At 53.1% G+C, this 20,314-nt stretch overlaps 1 non-coding gene across 1 annotated transcript; it reads right to left on the minus strand.

Annotated features, from left to right (window-relative positions):
• Window positions 1-15,792: 15,792 nt before the first annotated feature.
• On the minus strand, window positions 15,793-15,861 carry TRNAA-UGC (transfer RNA alanine (anticodon UGC)). Its single transcript has one exon. It is a non-coding gene; the product is annotated as a tRNA-Ala (tRNA).
• Window positions 15,862-20,314: the final 4,453 nt, after the last annotated feature.

Here is a 20,314-nt window from a genome sequence, read left to right on the forward strand (position 1 = left end):
CTGACCCAAGGCCATTCCAGCAGGTGCAAGTGGAGGAGTGGGAAATCGAACCCGGTTCTCTCAGATAAGAGAGCTATGGCTGACCCAAGGCCATTCCAACAGCTGCAAGTGAAGGAGTTGGGAATCAAACCGGTTCTACCAGATAAGAGAGCTCTGGCTGACCCAAAGCCATTCCAGCAGGTGCAAGTGGAGGAATGGGGGAATCGAACCCGGTTCTCCCAGATAAGAATCGGCGCACTTAAGCACTACACCAGACTGGAACTCCCTAGTAGTTTGCACCCCTTGCCGAACAATCATTGACCTGCTCTCTCTTCACCAAAAGCTGGCAAGAGGGCAATGCAGTGCGGCATGATGGTGGCAGGTGGGGGGGGAGGTTGCCTGTGCCCTCTTGTTATTCTTCAGAGAAGAACAAGGAGGCAAGAACTCAGCTGCCCATTCAGGTCAGTCCACTTCAAGGTGATATGTCTACCCTCATCCTTTCCTGACAGCAACAGTGATAACACTTGGAATGTACAGAGAGTTTTAAAAGCCCTCGTATTGTACTTTTTTGCAATCTCAAGGTCAGTATTATGACCCCCACGTCGAAGGAGGCCTGGCGGAGAGTATAGCTTGCTTAAGGGCACCCAGGGTGTTCATGAAAGGCAAAAAGTCTCCAGAAAGCCCTGGGAAGTCTTTACGCCGAATGGTGTGGTGAATGGTAACTTAAAGGAGCCTCCACATTCAGATGAAGTCAGCATTTGAATCCCAGTAGGCTCACATCAGGGGAAGGTCTCGGCGCCTCTGCCCTGTTGCTCGACCTCCAGAGGAACTGGTTGGCCACTGTGAGGCAGGATGCTGGACTAGATGGACCCTCACTGGTCTGTTCCAGCTAGACTCTTCTGATGTTCCTATGAAGGCCTCGGCCTCTCTGTCCTGTTGTTGGCCCTGCAGAGGAACTAGTTGGCCACTGTGGAAGACAGGAGGCTGGACTAGATGGACCCTCACTTGTCCAATCCAACAGGGCTTTTCTGAGATGTTCCTATGAAGGCGTCAGCCTCTCTGCCCTGTTGTTGACCCTCCAGAGGAACTGGTTGGCCACTGTGTGAGACAGAAGGCTGGACTAGGTGGTTCCTCCCTGGTCTGATCCAGCAGGGCTCTTCTATTGTTCTTCTCAGGGGAGGGCCTTGGCCTCTCTGCCCTGTTGTTGGCCCTGCAGAGGAACTAGCTGGTCACTGTGTGAGACAAGAGGCTGGACTAGATAGACCCTCAGGGGTCTGATCCAGCAGGGCTCTTCTGATGTTCTTATGAAGGCCTCAGCCTCTCTGCCCTGATGTTGGCCATCCAGAGGAACTGATTGGCCACTGTGTGAGACAGGATGCAGGACTAGATGGACCCTCAGTGGTCTGATCCAGCAGGGCTCTTCTGATGTTCTTATGAAGGCCTCAACCTCTGTGCCCTGATGTTGACCCTCCAGAGGAACTGGTTGGCCACTGTGTGAGACAAGAGGCTGGACTAGATGGACCCTCAGTGGTCTGATCCAGCAGGGCTCTTCTGATGTTCTTAAGAAGGCCTCAGCCTCTCTGCCCTGTTGTTGGCCCTCCAGAGGAACTGGTTGGCCACTGTGTGAGACAGAAGGCTGGACTAGGTGGTCCCTCCCTGGTCTGATCCAGCAGGGCTCTTCCAATGTTTTTAATGGGCACATCACAAATGGCGCTAAAACTCCAGCTGGGGAGTGACCCTGCATGAGGCTGCAGAGCTTCTGCCCTTTTCTGAGACTCCCAGTTCACCTTCCTTCCCTCTAAGTCTGCCACGGAAGAAGGCTGACTTGAGTGGAAGATCTCCTTGTTCCTGTTAGGCCAGCACTCCACAGGCTGCTTGGGTGCCCGGGATGCCACGGCTTTGCTCCGTCCCTGGCGCATCCGCCTGAGAACGGTCCATGGGCCTGAGAAGGCAACAGAAGCTCCACAGGAGAAGAAGATTGCAGATTTATACCCTGCCCTTCTCTCTGAATTAGAGAGAGCAGCTTACAATCTCCTATATCTTCTCCCCCACAACAGACACCCTGTGAGGTGGGTGGGGCTGGAGAGGGCTCTCCAGAAGCTGCCCTTTCAAGGGCAACTCCTGCAATAGCTATGGCTGACCCAAGGCCATTCCAGCAGCTGCAGGTGGAGGAGCAGGGAATCAAACCCGGTTCTCCCAGTTAAGGGTCCGCACTCTTAACCACTACACCACACTGGCTCTGCAACCTTTTCTAGAGGAGTTCCCTGCCGGAGTCCAGTTTGGCCCTGTTGCGGGGTGCCCGTTAGCCATGCCATTGGACACAGCGACCTTCTGGGGCTCCTTTTTCCTGTCTGCAAGGCCCCCTTCCCTGCCAATTTGGTGTAGTGGTTAAGTGTGTGGACTCTTATCTGAGAGAACCAGGTTTGATTCCCCACTCCTCCATTTGCACCTGCTAGCATGGCCTTGGGTCAGCCATAGCTCTGGCAGAGGTTGTCCTTGAAAGGGCAGCTGCTGTGAGAGCCCTCTCCAGCCCCACCCACCTCACAGGGTGTCTGTTGTGGGGGAGGAAGGGAAAGGAGATTGTGAGCCGCTCTGAGACTCTTCGGGGTGGAGGGCGGGATATAAATCCAATATCTTCATCTACCTCAAAGGGTGTCTGTTGTGAGGGGGGAGGTAAAGGAGATTGTGAGCCGCTCTGAGACTCTTTGGAGTGGAGGGCGGGATATAAATCCAATATCTTCATCTACCTCACATGGTGTCTGTTGTGGGGGAGGAAGGGAAAGGAGATTGTGAGCCGCTCTGAGACTCTTCGGAGTGGAGGGCGGGATATAAATCCAATATCTTCATCTACCTCACAGGGTGTCTGTTGTGGGGGAGGAAGGGAAAGGAGATTGTGAGCCGCTCCGAGACTCTTCGAGTGGAGGGCGGGATATACAATATCTTCATCTACCTCACAGGGTGTCTGTTGTGGGGGAGGAAAGTAAAGGAGATTGTGAGCCGCTCTGAGACTCTTCATAGCGAAGGGTGGGATATAAATCCAATATCTTCACCTACCTCACAGGGTGTCTGTTGTGGGGGAGGAAGGGAAAGTAGATTGTGAGCCACTCTGAGATTCTTCAGAGTGGAGGGCTGGATATAAATCCAATATCATCATCTTCTTCTCGTCCCGCCCTTCCCTGCACAGTAGAAGCGACAACCAGCTGTTTCTACCAGAGGCAGCGAAGTGGGACCAGCCCGAGGTGGGACCAGCTCGGTTTTTTGCCCCCTGGGATGCCACTTGTTGTTCCGTTGCCCAGGTCTGGAACAGCGAGAAGAAGGGGAAAGTTACACTTTGCCGCACAAGCGAAACAGATCAGCGGTGGTGGGGGTGGGGGTGGAGGGGTTTGATGGAGACGGTAAGCCTACGGTACTGACTACAGGGCAAGGCCATTAGCTGACAGATGGTTCCAATGGGGGGGTGGTCCAGGGAGCAGGTGCGTTACTCAGAAGGGAGCACCGAAGAGACTCCTCGGCCCACGAGACTCCAGAGGTTTCGCTCGCCTGCGACGCCGGGGAGCGGGGGGGGGCTGGTTTGACCCACTTACTGTGCAGAAAGCGATTGGCTTTGTGTGTGTGTGTGTGTGTTTTCCTCCAGATTTTTGAAGGCGTTAGCTTATTTTTATCCTCTTGGTTTTATTTTAACGAGACAGAAAGAGCCGGGGAGGGACGAGGAGGCGGCCTCCGGGCAGGAACACCCCAGCGCCTCTCTTCCGCGGAGCCGCGGCCCGCTCATCCGTGCAGCTCCACGTGCTGGCTCCCGGGAGCCGGCTCACGTGGATCCTCAGCCTGCGCCATCGCTTCGGATTCCCGTGACGGGGAGAGTCCGGGCCGCTCTTGGCTGCAGGCTCGGCTGGGCGTGCGTGCGTGTTTGTGTCGAGGTAGAACAGCCGAGAAAATGCAAAGGGGAGGTAACCAGGCTGCAACCCAGGTATCCCCGGGGGCGCTTTTGGCGCAGTGTTTTTCCCTTCCGAGGCATGCGGGGAATTGCAGCGGGCTGCGGCTTGCCGGGGTTTAGTGGCGCTCGGTCCCCTGTGGCTAAGGACCAGCTGGTTCTGGATTTAACCATTGGAAGGCCATGGCCTGCCCCTATACCTCACGTTCTCTTTGCTCCCTTTGTCAGAGAGCGAAAGAAGAAGAAGAAGATTTTGGATTTATATCCCGCCCTATACGCTGAATCTCAGAGCGGTCACAATCTCCTCTACCTTCCCCCCCCCCCCCCAACCACAACAAACACCCTGTTTGCCAGTTTGGGAGAGCCAGTTTGGCGTAGTGGTTAGGTGTGTGGACTCTTATCTGGGAGAACCGGGTTTGATTCCCCACTCCTCCACTTGCACCTGCTGGAATGGCCTTGGGTCAGCCATAGCTCTCGCGGGAGTTGTCCTTGAAAGGGCAGCTGCTGGGAGAGCCCTCTCCAGCCCCACCCCACCTCACAGGGTGTTTGTTGTGGGGGAGGCAAGGGGAAGGAGATTGTGAGCCGCTCTGAGACTCTTCGGAGTGGAGGGCGGGATATAAATCCAATATCTTCATCTACCTCACAGGGTGTCTGTTGTGGGGGAGGAAGGGAAAGGAGATTGTGAGCCGCTCTGAGGCTCTTCGGAGTGGAGGGCGGGATATAAATCCAATATCTTCATCTACCTCACAGGGTGTCTGTTGTGGGGGAGGAAGGGAAAGGAGATTGTGAGCCGCTCTGAGACTCTTCGGAGTGGAGGGCGGGATATAAATCCAATATCTTCATCTACCTCACAGGGTGTCTGTTGTGGGGGAGGAAGATAAAGGAGATTGTGAGCCGCTCTGAGACTCTTCGGAGTGGAGGGCGGGATATAAATCCAATATCTTCATCTACCTCACAGGGTGTCTGTTTTGGGGGAGGAAGGGAAAGGAGATTGTGAGCCGCTCTGAGACTCTTCGGAGTGGAGGGCGGGATATAAATCCAATATTCTTCATCTACCTCACAGGGTGTCTGTTGTGGGGGAGGAAGGGAAAGGAGATTGTGAGCCGCTCTGAGACTCTTCGGAGTGGAGGGCGGGATGTAAATCCAATATCTTCATCTACCTCACAGGGTGTCTGTTGTGGGGGAGGAAGGGAAAGGAGATTGTGAGCCGCTCTGAGACTCTTCGGAGTGGAGGGCGGGATATAAATCCAATATCTTCATCTACCTCACAGGGTGTCTGTTGTGGGGGTGGAAGGGGAAGGAGATTGTGAGCCGCTCTGAGACTCTTTCGGAGTGGAGGGCGGGATATAAATCCAATATCTTCATCTACCTCACAGGGTGTCTGTTGTGGGGAGGAAGAAAATTCAGAACAAAAAGTCTCAAATGTAATATTTCAGGGAGGACCCTTCAGAGTCTCTTAATTTCACACAGAGAGTACTAAGACTCAACAACAAAGTTCCAAAGGAGTCTCTCCGTTGCTTGTTGGCTTCCGAAGGAAAAATTCTTGCCTTCACGCAACCACCATTTTTTAATTGCGTTCCGCTGCTCCTGCAGCTTCCTCATAAGCCAACTGAAATTTCCAGCCAAGGTCTCTCTCAAACGCCCATTTCAGTATCTTAATTGACGGCCTTGGATCCAGTTTGGTGCAGCTGTGAAGTGCACAGACTCGTATCTGGGAGAACCGGGTGTGATTCCCCACTCCTCCACTCGCACCTGCTGGAATGGCTTTGGGTCAGCCAGAGCTCTCTTGGGAGTTGTCCTTGAAAGGGCAGCTGCTGTCAGAGCTCTCTCAGCCCCACCCACCTCACAGGGTGTTTGTGGTAGGGGGGGAGAAGATATGGGGGATTGTAAGCCGCTCTGAGTCTCTGATTCAGAGAGAAGGGTGGGGTATAAATCTACCATCTTCTTAAGAGCCAGTTTGGTGTAGCGGTGAAGTGTGCGGACTCTCATCTGGGAGAACCGGGTTTGATTCCCCCCTCCTCCACTTGCGGCTGCTGGAATAGTCTTGGGTCAGCCAGAGCTCTCTCAGGAGTTGTCCTTGAAAGGGCAGCTGCTGTAAGAGCTCTCTCAGCCCCACCCACCTCACAGGCAGTGTTCCCGCTAAGCTGAGTTAGCGTGAGCTAGCTCACAGATTTTTAGCCTCCAGCTCACACATTTTTGTCCTAATTCAGGGAAAATGGCCCCAGAGCACAGTAATTTATGCAGTAGCTCAAAACTTTAATGCCAGCAGCTCACAACTTTAGTAGCTCACAAAGTAGAATTTTTGCTGAAAAATTTCCAAAAGAAGATAGAACTTTAATATGGTACTTGTTCTCAGCTGCTAGGACATTGTATGCGCAGCTGTGGAAGTAAGAAAAAATACCAGAGAAATGGGACTGGATTATAAAAGTTATGTCATGGAGTGAAATGGACAAATTAACAAGAAAATTAAGATACTATGATTTGGAGCTTTTTAAGTTGGAGTGGAAGAAGTTCAGAAGATACGTAGAAAAAGAGTGGAAAATAAAAGGACATTGGACAATTTTTGATAATGATCAAGCTTTTCATTTTTTCTTTAAAACAAAAGTATAATTTTTGGTTTTTTAATAGTTAAAGGTACCTTTAATATTTTTTTAAGTAAATAACACTGGCGGGGGTCAAGTAATGGGGGGAGGGGTGGGGGGAAAGTAAGATATGGGGTATAAGATGTAGATTTAGTTTTGCTACCATATGTTACTAATAAAAATTGTTTATACCGAGGAAAAAAAACCCAAAGTAGAATGTTTGCTCGCAAGACTCTGTAGCTTAGAGGGAACATTGCTCACAGGATATCGGTTGGGGGGGGGGGAGGTAAAGGAAATTGTGACCTCTCGGAGACTCTGCGATTCAGAGTATAGGGCAGGATATAAATCCAATATCTTCTTCTTAGAGTCCCAAAGCTGCCCATAGGCTCCAGAGGTTTGGGGTCCCCTGCCTCGAGAGCTTGACCTCCGCTGTTAGAACCCAGAAGAATATTTCTTTATGCTAACTTTGAAGAGCTGGGATTAAGCAAGAGCGATGGAGCAACGGAGGCCTTGTAGCTTACTAACGTCGTTGCGTTATGTCCTCCGGCCCCTGAAAACACACAGATGCCAGCAAACGCTCTGGCCGGCTTCCACAGGGACAGTTGTGCTGCGGCCCCTGAGAGTTCTCCGGGAAGTGGCGGGGGGGCTCCTCTCCGGCCGCACCCGTGGTCAGGAGGCTCTAGGCTGACTGTGGCCGTTTGAGCGGAATCGCTCTTGACGTGATGGTTTCACGTGGAATTGCACGGGAGCAGAGATCAGGCGCTGCAGCGGTGCTGCCCTAGTTACATCACAAGTTGCCTGAATGGGTTCATGTCTCCAAAACGCCTCGGGACGTTTGGGTGTTGGAGGCTGAGTCCCGGCAACCAACCAACCAGGAGGGCTCTGCCAGGAGATGACGAAACAGGACAATAAGAACAGCAAAAGAGCCCTGCTGGATCGAACCGGTAGTTCACCCAGGGCTTTTTTGGAGCCAGGAGCACACAGGAACGCAGTTCTGGCTGGCTTAGCATCAGGGGGTGTGGCCTGATATGGAAATGAGTTCCTACTGGCCTTTTTTGGTTGCAGGAACTCCTTTGCATAATAGGCCGCACACCCCTGGTGTAGCAAATCCTCCTGGAGCTTACAGTAGGCCCTAAAAGAGGAGCCCCGTAAGCTCTTGGAGGATTGGTTACATCAGTGGTTTGTGGCCTTATAGGCAAAGGAGTTCCTGCTACAAAACAGCCGTAGTGACATCAGGAGGTGTGGCCTAATATGCAAATAGGTTCCTGCTGGGCTTTTTCTACAACCCCCCCCCCCCCCGGGTACATCTAGTCCAGCCTCCTATCTTAAACAGCGGCCAGCCAGTTCCTCTGGACAACCAACAACAGGGCGTAGAGGCCAAGGCCCTTTCAAGAACATCAGAAGAGCCCTGCTGGATCAGACCAGTGGTCCATCTAGTTCAGCCTCCTGTCTCACACAGCAGCCAGCCAGTTCCTCTGGACAACCAACAACAGGGCATAGAGGCCAAGGCCCTCCCAAGAACATCAGAAGAGCTCTTCTGGATCAGAGCAGTGGTCCATCTAGTCCAGCCTCCTGTCTCACACGGTGGCCAACCAGTTCCACCGAAGGACCAACAAGAGGGCATGGAGACTGAGGCCATCATAAGAGCAGCAGAACAAGCCCTGCTGGATCAGACCAGTGGTCCATCTAGTCCAGCCTCCTGTCTCACACAGCAGCTAGCCAGTTCCTCTGGACAACCAACAACAGGGCGTAGAGGCCAAGGCCCTCCCAAGAACATCAGAAGAGCCCTGCTGGATCAGACCAGTGGTCCATCTAGTCCAGCCTCCTGTCTCACATGGTGGCCAGCCGGTTCCACCAAAGGACCAACAAGAGGGCATGGAGGCTGAGGCCTTCATAAGAGCATCAGAACGAGCCCAGGTGGATCAGACCAGTGGTCCATCCAGTCCAGCATCCTGTCTCACACAGCGGCCAACCAGTTCCACCGAAGGATCAACAAGAAGGCATGGAGGCTGAGGCCTTCATATGAGCATCAGAAGAGCCCTGCTGGATCAGACCAGTGAGGGTCCATCTAGTCCAGCCTCCTGTCTCACACAGTGGCCAGCCAGTTCCTCTGGAGGGCCAACAACAGGGCATGGAGGCTGAGGCCTTCATAAGAACATCAGAAGAGCCCTGCTGGATCAGACCAATGAGGGTCCATCTAGTCCAGCCTCCTGTCTCACACAGTGGCCAACCAGTTCCTCTGGAGGGCCAACAACAGGGCACAGAGGTTGAGGCCTTCATAAGGACATCAGAAGAGCCCTCCTGGATCAGACCAGTGAGGGTCCACCTAGTCCAGCCTCCTGTCTCACACAGTGGCCGACCAGTTCTGCTGGAGGTTCCACGAAAGCCCTTCCCCTGCTTCTGTTCTCATAATCCCCGTGGCCAGAGGCCCTTTCGGGGCCCATATGGATCTTCTCCCACCTCATTGGTTCCAGGCCTTCTTCAGAGTAAGGTCTGCAGTGGTCCCTGGCACCTCTGGCCACGCAGCGCATTCCTTCGGGTCGAAAGCCAGAGGGGCGACAGCTTTGGCCGTCCGCTTGCGACTGCCCTCCGGCTTTGGCCAGCTGGCCGCAGCAGGGCAGGGTGCCCAGCGCCGCTTGAACGTGCCTGCAGCCTCACTCCGGCCCCAGCCAGATTCTAAGGATGGACGTCTTTATCACAGTCCTGGCACTCAGGCTGGGTTGCCAACAAACCTGCAGGAAAACATCTGGTCCCTTTGGCAGAGGCTGAATGTGTGCAAGGGGGCAACGTCATCCCTTGCTGTAAGTACCATCGCTTGGTGAATAATGTCCCAATTACGCCTTTGTTAAAGGGACTGGGCTCTTCCCGCTCCCCAACCTCCAGGCATCTGGCACCTTCACCCCTGCCTCATTCAGAAAGGAAGGAAGAAACTGCCAGCGCTCTCGAAGATGCAGAAGCCGCCAGGGTAGATCCTCCTTTATGACAGAGATGGCCCCAACCCTTCGAGGAAGAAGAAGGAGACTGCAGATTTATACCCCGCCCTTCTCTCTGAATCAGAGACTCAGAGCAGCTTACAATCTCCTTTATCTTCTCCCTCCGCAACAGACACCCTGTGAGGTGGGTGGGACTGAGAGAGCTCTGACAGAAGCTGCCCTTTCAAGGACAACCTCTGCCGGAGCTATGGCTGACCCAAGGCCATTCCAGCAGCTGCAAGTGGAGGAGTGGGGAATCAAACCCGGTGAGCCCCTAAAGCACGCAGGATCAAATCACATTTTAAAACCACTAACATCAGCGTGTTCCTCCTCCCCCCCCCCCTCGCCCGAAAACACACACCATTTAAAACAAATTTTAAAAGAATTAAAATTCATACAAAGACATAAAAACAGCAAATCATTGAAATGTGCCTGTCCGGTGTGTGTGGGGATGCTGCATGTGTTGTGCGTTAAAAGTAAATGTTCTGTGCAATCCAGTTGCGGGGGGCATGACTCAGTGGGAGAGTGTCACGTTCTCCGGGTGCAGGCAGGCAGGAGTCCAAAGCGAGTCCAAGGTCAAAGTCCAGGAAGTCAAGCAGGAGACAAATCACCAATGCAGATTCATAAACCGGAATCAGAAGTCAATGTCCAAAAGCCAGAAGATGAGGGTGCCAAGGAAATCAAGCAGATCAGGATCAGGAAGGAGCGTGGATGCAAGCCAGAGAATAGACTTGTTGCTTCCATAAGGTTACCAAGTTCTGGGTGGGAGCTGTATAGGAGCCACAATCAGTCTGCTCCCTGGGTGGCAGTGACTCTGCTAGAACTCAGACTGAAGCATTGGCGTGCCTCATGTCTTCGCTCTGAAAGTTCTTTCCGGAGCCTGCTTCGAACTCTTGAAACGGGAGGAGGAGAGCTCGGAGGAGATTGATCCTCAACAGCTGACATTGGTGCCTGGAGAGTGATTGATGAGCCAGCTGCTGTTTGTTCAGCTGAGGAACTGGCTGGCAACTCTTCCAGGTCTGTTAACCCTTCCAGCTCCCCCTCGTCAGGGCTCAGGACCGAGAGCCTCTGCTTGGCATGCGGAAGGTCCAAGGTTCAGTCCCCAGCATCTGCAGTAGTCAGAGGTGATACGCAGGGCCTCTGCCTGTCTGATCAGGCAGCTTCCTCCAAGGGAGGGTTCATGGCTGAGAGCCAGAGCATCCACTTTGCGTGCAGAAGGTCCCAAGTTTAATCCCCGCCATCTCCAGGCGCAACAATTCTGCGTGGCTGAGAGCGAGTGTCGGGCCCACGTTTCGTGACCAAGTGGGTTTTTTGAAGAAGAAGAAGAAGATATTGGATTTATATCCCGCCCTCCACTCCGAAGAGTCTCAGAGCGGCTCACAATCTCCTTTCCCTTCCTCCCCCCCACAACAGACACCCTGTGAGGTAGATGAAGATATTGGATTTACATCCCGCCCTCCACTCCGAAGAGTCTCAGAGCGGCTCACAATCTCCTTTCCCTTCCTCCCCCACAACAGACACCCTGTGAGGTAGATGAAGATATTGGATTTATATCCCACCCCCACTCCGAAGAGTCTCAGAGCGGCTCACAATCTCCTTTCCCTTCCTCCCCCACAACAGACATCCTGTGAGGTAGATGAAGATATTGGATTTGTATCCCGCCCTCCACTCCGAAGAGTCTCAGAGCAGCTCAGAATCTCCTTTCCCTTCCTCCCCCACAACATACACCCTGTGAGGTAGATGAAGATATTGGATTTATATCTCGCCCTCCACTTCGAAGAGTCTCAGAGCGGCTCACAATCTCCTTTCCCGTCCTCCCCCACAACAGACACCCTGTGAGGGGGGTGGGGCTGAGAGGGCTCTCACAGCAGCTGCCCTTTCAAGGACAGAGTCTCAGAGCAGCTCACAATCTCCTTTACCTCTCCCCCCCATAACAGACACCCTGTGAGGTAGATGAAGATATTGGATTTATATCCCGCCCTCTACTCCGAAGAGTCTCAGAGCGGCTCACAATCTCCTTCCCCTTCCTCCCCCACAACAGGCACCCTGTGAGGTGGGTGGGGCTGGAGAGGGCTCTCACAGCAGCTGCCCTTTCAAGGACAACTTCAGCCAGAGCTCTGGCTGACCCAAGGCCATTCCAGCAGGTGCAAGTGGAGGAGTGGGGAATCAAACCCAGTTCTCCCAGATAAGAGAGCTCTGGCTGACCCAAGGCCATTCCAGCAGCTGCAAGTGGAGGAGTGGGGAATCAAACCCGGTTCTCCCAGATAAGAGTCCGCACACTTAACCACTACACCAAACTGGCTCTCCAAGACTCCCTGGTCCTCCTCCCACACTGCTCCGTCCCAGCTTTCCCTGTCGCCATTGCTGCCTTCTGATTGGGTGGCACGTTCTGTTTCAGTGACTCACGAATCGTCATGCAGGCGTGTTCTTCTGCAGGCGTCTCGAAAGTCTGGGTGACCCTGGTCACTTCCGACTTACGGTGACCCCGGGAATTGATGACCCCCAGTAATCCAAGCGTTCATAAACGGAGGGCCAGGGCTACCACGATGGAGCCAGTCCATCTCATGCTCGGTCTTCTTCTTTTCCTGCTGCCGTCAACATTTCGGGTTTGATTCCCCACTCCTCCACTTGCACCTGCTGGAATGGCCTTCGGTTAGCCATATCTCTGGCAGAGGTTGTCCATGAAAGGGCAGTTTCTGTCAGGGCTCTCTCAGCCCCACCCACCTCACAGGCTGTCTGTTGTGGGGTGGGGAGAAGATATAGGAGATTGTGAGCTGCTCTGAGTCTCTGATCCAGGGAGAAAGGTGGGGTATAAATCTGCAGTCGACTTCTTCTGTCAGCCTTCCAAGGACTCGTCACCTTATGAGGTAAAGAAGACTGCAGAGAGCCAGTTTGGTGTAGTGGTTAAGAGTGCGGACTCTTATCTGGGAGAACCGGGTTTGATTCCCCACTCCTCCACTTGCAGCTGCTGGAATGGCCTTGGGTCAGCCATAGCTCTGGCAGAGGTTGTCCTTGATAGGGCAGCTTCTGTCAGAGCTCTCTCAGCTCCACCCACCTCACAGGGTGTCTGTTGTGGAGGTGGAGAAGATATGGGAGATTGTAAGCTGCTCTGAGTCTCTGATTCAGAGAGAAGGGTGGGGTATAAATTTGCAGTCTCCTTCTTCTTCTGTGAGTGCTCTCTCAGCCCCACTCACCTCACAGGGTGTCTGTTGTGGAGGGGGAGAAGATATGGGAGATTGTAAACCGCTCTGAGTCTCTTATGTTCTTATGTGACACAGAGTGTTGGACTGGATGGGCCACTGGCCTGATCCAACAGGGCTTCTCTTATGTTCTTATGTGACACAGAGTGTTGGACTGGATGGGCCACTGGCCTGATCCCACAGGGCTTCTCTTATGTTCTTATGTGACACAGAGTGTTGGACTGGAGGGGCCACTGGCCTGATCCAACAGGGCTTCTCATATGTTCTTAAGTGACACAGAGTGTTGGACTGGATGGGCCACTGGCCTGATCCAACAGGGCTTTTTTTATGTTCTTATGTGACACAGAGTGTTGGACTGGATGGGTCAGTGGCCTGATCCAACATGGCTTCTCTTATGTTCTTATGTGACTCAGAGCGTTGGACTGGAGGGGCCACTGGCCTGATCCAACAGGGCTTCTCTTATGTTCTTATGTGACACAGTGTGTTGGACTGGATGGGCTTTTGGCCTGATCCAACAGGGCTTCTCTTCTGTTCTTATGATGTGATCAACCCCTCTCTCTTGTGCAAATGGTTTAATCTACATTTGCAGTCCACAACATTTGTTTCTAGCACTCCCTGGGCCTTGACTTACAACAGGGCTCTCGGTGCTGGGCAGGTCAAGTGGCAGCAGGTTTCATGTGCCGGCAGTCTTGGCATCTTTTTCCTTTCTATGACACAGTTTCTTTTCCCTGCCAGGTGAACCTTCAGAAGGTTCTCCTCTCTGAGATCCTTTTAACTGCCGGGGGGTAGAACCTGGGGCCTTCTGCCGCCTGCTGAGCCTCTGAAGAATGGCCCCTCCCCGTTGATCTATGGCATCTTTACCGAGCTCACGAAGAGTTGATGAGAGGCGCAGAGCAGCGTCTGAGGGGGAGGCACTTCACACGCCTCGCTTTACTTTCTGCCCACACAGCTGCTCGCGCTGGCAAGGAACTGAGTTCAGAAGATAACTCGCAGACCCCTGGGCAGGAGTAGGTGCATAGGTGAAGAAGATTCTGCTTGATTTCTCTCTGCGGGCCTCAAGTAGGTGGCATGAGTAGATGGCCCTGATCCGGGGTGGTGGCTAGAGGGGGGGCCTGTGAACGTGTCATTAGTGATTCCCTGTGTCCGTACCAGCAGATTTTGGCTCCTGCAAAATACTGCTGTTAATTGATTCTGCGGTGCCCTTCATTTGGCAGACCTTCACTTGCTCATAAGAACACCAGAAGAGCCCTGCTGGATCAGACCACGGAGGGTCCATCTAGTCCAGCCTCCTGTCTCACACAGTGGCCAACCAGTTCCTCTGGAGGGCCAACAGCAGGGCACAGAGGCCAAGGCCTTCATAAGAACATCAGAAGAGCCCTGCTGGATCAGACCAATGAGGATCCATCTAGTCAAGTATCCTTTCTCTCACAGGGGCCAACCAGTTCCTCTGGAGGGCCAACAGCAAGGCACAGAGGCCGAGGCCTTCCTAAGAACATCAGAAGAGCCCTGCTGGATCAGACCAGGGAGGGTCCATCTAATCCAGCCTCCTGTCTCACACAGTGGCCAACCAGTTCCTCTGGAGGGCCAACAACAGGGCAGAGAGGCCAAGGCCTTCATAGGAACATCAGAAGAGCCCTGCTGGATCAGACCACGGAGGGTCCATCTAGTTCAGCCTCCTGTCTCACACAGTGGCCAACCAGTTCCTCTGGAGGGCCAACAACAGGGCAGAGAGGCCAAGGCCTTCATAAGAACACCAGAAGAGCCCTGCTGGATCAGACCAATGAGGGTGCATCCAGTCCAGCATCCTGTTTCACACAGGGGCCAGCCAGTTCCTCTGGAGGGCCAACAACAGGGCAGAGAGGCTGAGGCCTTCATAAGAACATCAGAAGAGCCCTGCTGGATCAGACCAGGGAGGGTCCATCTAGTCCATCCTCCTGTCTCACACAGGGGCCAGCCAGTTCCTCTGGAGGGCCCACAACAGGGCAGAGAGGCCGAGGCCTTCATAAGAACATCAGAAGAGCCCTGCTGGATCAGACCAGTGAGGGTCCATCTAGTCCATCCTCCTGTCTCACACAGGGACCAGCCAGTTCCTCTGGAGGGCCAACAACAGGGCAGAGAGGCCGAGGTCTTCATAAGAACATCAGAAGACTCCTGTTGTATCAGAGCAGTGGTCCATCCAGCCTAGCATCCTTTCTCACCCAGTGGCCAACCAGTTCCTCGTAACAGGTCTGTGAGGTGGGCCGCTGTTGATCCTTCACAGATCTCTGGTTTACCATTAACCACAATTTGCAAGGTCTGATTTTTTTTTAACCAGAGACGTCAGTCTTTCTTGCTGGCCATGTCTCACTTTTATTGCTCATCTGGTCACCTTCACTTTTAAAAGAGAGAGAAAGGTGATGGTGTCACTGATAGTGGCATTTCACAGCAAGAAGTCACAGGACAGTGAAACACACGAACACATGAAGCTACCTTATGCCAGACCGTTGGTCCATCGAGGGTCAATATTGTCTACTCATACTGGTAGCCGCTCTCCAGGGCAGAGATCTTCCACATCACTTATTGCCTGATTCTTTTTGAGTGGAGATGCTGGGGATTGAACCTGGGACCTTCTGCATGCAAAGCAGAGGCTCTTTCCCTGAGCCATGGCTCCTGCACCTGGTTCTCCAGGGTCTCAGGCTGAGGTCTTTCCCATCACCTCCTGCCTAGTCCTTTTAATGGGAGATGCTGGGGATTGAACCTGGGACCTTCTGCATGCCAAGCAGAGGCTCTTCCTCTGAGCCATGGCTCTCCTCCTGACTCTCCGGGGTCTCCGGCTGAGGTCTTTCCCATCACCTCCCGATTGGTCCTTTTAACTGGAGATGCCAGGGATTGAACCTGGGACCTCCTGAATGCCAAGCAGAGCCTTTTCCCCTGAGCCATGGCTCCTCCTCCTGGTTCTCCAGGATCTCAGGCTGAGGTCTCTCCCATCACCTCCTGCCTAGTCCTTTTAACGGGAGATGCTGGGGATTGAACCTGGGACCTTCTGCATGCCAAGCAGAGGCTCTTCCCCTGAGCCATGGCTCTCCTCCTGATTCTCCGGGGTCTCCGGCTGAGGTCTTTCCCATCACCTCCCGATTGGTCCTTTTAACTGGAGATGCCGGGGATTGAACCTGGGACCTTCTGCATGCAAAGCAGATGCTCTGCCACTGAGCCACAGCCCTTCTGGGAAAAAACCAGAGAGAGACAGAACCTGGGATGTTCTATATGCGAAGTGGGTGCTCCACCCCTGGTTTATGACTCTCTCTTATGCTGTGTCCTAGTGACAGCGTCCCTGGCTGGTCCCAGTCCAAACGTCTCTGAGGAACCTTCTGAGAAGGAATGTTTGCTATCTGTTTAAGCACCTTATTCTACTACTCTTTCTTCTCCTGTCCTCCAGCCAACAAAGTTGGGGAGGGAAGAAACACTGTTCCCCAATCTTTGCTCTGCCAGACCAATAATATATTTGAAGTACTCCCCTAGCCTTGTCTCTGAGCCGCTGGACAATGTCAGAAGGGAGCCCTGTCGGTCTGCAGGAGAAGAAGATGAACTAGAACGCTGCAGCCCGGTTATTAGCATCGAGGTCTATACGGGCATGGATGCATCCAGCGCTGCGCAAACTGCACTGGCTACCCCTGGACTACCGGATCCATTTCAGAGTGTTGGTCTTTAACTTTAAGGCCTTTTACGGCCTGGGGTCTGCATATCTCCGGGAGTATCTCTCCTCATACGAGCCCCCCCCCCCCGGGCTCTGAGATCAGCTGCACATCTTTTTGTGTTCCCTGGTCCTAAGGACGCTCAACTGGCTTCAGTAAGGTCCAGGGCCTTTTCGGTGCGGGCCCCCACCTGGTGGAATGAGCTCCTGCTGGAGATCCAGGCCCTGCGGGACTTATCCAGGTTTCGCAGGGCCTGTAAGACGGAGCTGTTCCGCTAGGCTTTCCATTGATCCAGCAGGCGTCCTTTGAAAGTCATAGCCTCCCCCCAGCACCTTAGTGTCTAGGTGCTTAAGTTACGTTGAATACGACTTTTAATAATTCTGATATTGTCTAGTCCGGATGTGGTTTGTTTGATGTTTCTGTAAGATTGTAATGTTGTAAGCTGCCCAGAGCCCGCTTGCGGGATAGGGCGGGGTATAGATCTCTCTCTCGGCTTGACTTCGCGAATGAAGATTTAAGAAGGGTGCAGTAGTCCACGTCTGCTGCAGGCTCGCTGGTGGCTGACAAGACCGATGCGGGACAGGCAGGTCCGGCCACAGTGGCTGCAGGGAAAAGTCTGATTTGGGGTTGGTGCTGTAGCAGTGCGATTCTTCCTCAATTTCCTTTTGTCCTCAAGACCAGCTATGCGTGCGTTCTCAAAGGAAGAGACAGCCTGGTGGATGGTGTGCCTCCATGCTTTGCGATCTGAGGCTAGGTCAGACCACTGGTGATGGTTGATGCGACAGGTGCCAAGGGATTTCTTCAAGGAGTCCTTGTACCTCTTCTTTGATGCCCCTCTATTTCGATGGCCGGTGGAAAGTTCGCCATACAGGGCAATCTTGGGAAGGCGGTGGTTTTCCATCCTGGAAATATACCCTGCCCAGCGCAGCTGTGTCTTCAACAGCAGTGCCTCGATGCTTGTAACCTCCGCCCTCTTGAGGACTTCAGTGTTGGTCACAAAGTCACTCCAATGGATGTTGAGGATGGTGCGAAGGCAGCGCTGATGAAAGCGCTCAAGGAGTCGCAGGTGATGACGGTATAAAACCCACAATTCGGAGCCGTAGATGAGGGTTGTCATCACAACCGCGGGGTATAGATAAAAACAAATGAAATGAAAATGAAAATAGAACAGCTGGATTGGGTTGCGGTAGTGCCTTACAGGCCAACAAGACTTAAGGTATGAGCTTTCAGCCCTCAGAACTCCAGAGTATTGGCTCTGGGAAGCTCATACCCTGAAAGTCTTATTGGTCTCTAAGGAGCTGCTGCACGTGCGTCTAACTGGATAATGTGTTGAACGTAAGAGTCCAGAGATCTGGGTTCAAGTCAAGATTTCACCGTGAACTCGTTGGATGGCCTTATCTCTCCAAAGAGATCGGTCCTTCAAAGGGTAAAACGGAAGCAGTAGGGACCGGAAGGCGTCAAGCACTCTGCGGCCCTTTTTTGAAGAGGGAGGTTTAGAAATTAGGAACAGCGGGAGAACATAAGAGAAGCCATGTTGGATCAGGCCAACGGCCCATCAAGTCCAACACTCTGTGTCACACAGTGGCAAAAAATTTTATATACACACATACACTGTGGCTAATAGCCACTGATGGACCTTGTCAGAGCCCTCTCAGCCCCACCCACCTCACAGGGTGTCTGTTGTGGGGCCGGGGGAGAAGATAGAGGAGATTGTGAGCCTAAACAAAGTTGCACCGCAAGTACAGTGATGTCCTGAGTAGTGTGAATCACCACCGTTGGTGTCATCCAAGTTTAGGAGATACGCCAAGGCAGCGTGGAAGGAATGCTCTGTGCTTGCCTTCTGAAGGGCATCCACCATCCCAGAGAGGGGTCACTGCAGAAAAGACCCTGCTTTTAGCTGGCATTGATGTGACCGGACAAGCAATTTAAAGTAGAGTCTGCCCAGTCGGTCTTGGACTTGAGAGCTCCCAGGCGAAGATTTCCTGAGAACGCTTCTAAGGAAGGTGTTTTTACTCTTCTTTTTAGGCAGTTCCTCCCACCCACTCCCCCCCCCCCGGGCTGAACTTCTCATATTGAGCACACTTGCTTTATACCAAGTCTGACTGTCTAGGGTTTCATAGAATCCTAGAGTTGGAAGGGACCTCTAGGGTCATCTAGTCCAACCCCCTGCACAGTGCAGGAAACTCACAAACACTTCCCCCTAAATTCACAGGATCCTCATTGCTGTCAGATGGCCATCTAGCCTCTGTTGAAAAACCTCCAAGGAAGGAGAGCCCACCACCTTCCAAGAAGGAAGCCCGTTCCACTGAGGAACCTCTCTAACGGTCAGGAAGTTCATAGAACCATAGAGATGGAAGGGACCTCTAGGGTCATCTAGTCCAACCTCCTGCACAGTGCAGGAAACTCACAAACCCCTCCCCCCTGATTCACAGGATCAGCATTGCAGTCAGAGGGCCATCTAGCCCAGGGGTGGCCAAACTGTGGCTTGGGAGCCACATGTGGCTCTTTCACACCTATTGTGTGGCTCTCGAAGCCCCTACCAACCTGTCAGCCGGCTTGGAGAATCAATCAATCATTTTATTTATATCCCGCCCTCCCCGCCGAGGCAGGCTCAGGGCGGCTAACAACATCAGTCAATAAAGTGGGTTATACAATGATTTAAACAATAGCTAGCAATTTAATTACAATTCTATCATCAATAAAACATTAAAATTAACATCTTGGTGCTATTTCAGCAGATAGTGAGAGCCGTTCAAGCAGTCTCTCAGTCTTTTAGTTGGTGAAGGCCATCCCGAAGAGGATGGTCTTGCAGGCCCTGCGGAACTGTTCAAAGTCCCGCAGGGCCCGCACTTCTTCCGGGAGCTGGTTCCATAGGTGTGGAGCTACGACGGAGAAAGCCCGGGTGCGGGTACTCTGCAGTTTTACTTCCTTCGGCCCGGGGATAGTCAGCAGGTTCTTCCCTGCTGACCTCAGTGCTCTCTGGGGTTCGTATGGGGAGAGACTGTCCCTCAGGTAGGCAGGTCCTCGGCCATATAGGGCTTTAAAGGTGATAACCAGCACTTTGTAACGAATCCGGTATGTAACTGGCAGCCAGTGCAGTCCGCGCAGCCCCGGCTGTATGTGCTCCCATTCTGAGAGCCCCGATAACAGCCTAGCCGCCGCGTTCTGCACCAGCTGCAGCTTCCGGGTTCAGCACAGAGGCTGCCCCATGTAGAGGGCATTACAGTAATCCAGTCTCGAGGTGACCGTTGCATGAATCACTGTTGCTAGGTCCTGGCGCTCTAGGAAGGGGGCCAACTGCCTTGCTCGCCTTAAATGAAAGAAGGCTGACTTAGCAGTGGCTGCTATCTGGGCCTCCATTGATAGTGAAGGCTCCAGTAGGACTACCAAGCTCCTGACCCGTCAAAAACCGGGAGAGGTATTTCCCTCCCCAGAGCGCCCCGGCCCACGCAAAGGACTTCTGTCTTCGCTGGATTCAGCTTCAGCCCACTCAGCCTTAGCTGGGTTGCCACGGCCTGCAGTGCCAGGTCCAAATTCCCTGGGACACAGCCAGGCCGGCCATCCATTAACAGATAGAGCTGGGTGTCATCTGCATATTGGTGACACCCAAGCCCATACCTCCGGGCAATCTGGGCAAGGGGGCGCATATAGATATTAAATAGCATCGGTGAGAGAACTGCTCCCTGAGGCACCCCACAATCTAGTGTGCGCCTCTGCGACAGCCCGCCCCCGATTGCCACCCTTTGTCCCCGATCTTCGAGGAAGGAGGAGAGCCATTGTAAAGCCGACCCCCTAACCCCTACGTCGGCGAGGCGGCGGGTCAGTAGCCGATGGTCAGTTGGTGACTCGGAGAATGCATTTAATGTTAAAGTTGCTTTCTTCCCCCCTCTCCCTCCCTCCCCCCTCCCTCCATCAGTTTGCCTTCCTTCCCGTCTTGCAGCTCTCAAACATCTGAAGCTCATGTTTTGCGGCTCTCAAA

The sequence above is a fragment of the Heteronotia binoei genome, chromosome 2 (genome assembly GCF_032191835.1).
Source record: "Heteronotia binoei isolate CCM8104 ecotype False Entrance Well chromosome 2, APGP_CSIRO_Hbin_v1, whole genome shotgun sequence".
In the NCBI taxonomy this organism is placed as follows: Eukaryota; Metazoa; Chordata; class Lepidosauria; order Squamata; family Gekkonidae; genus Heteronotia; species Heteronotia binoei.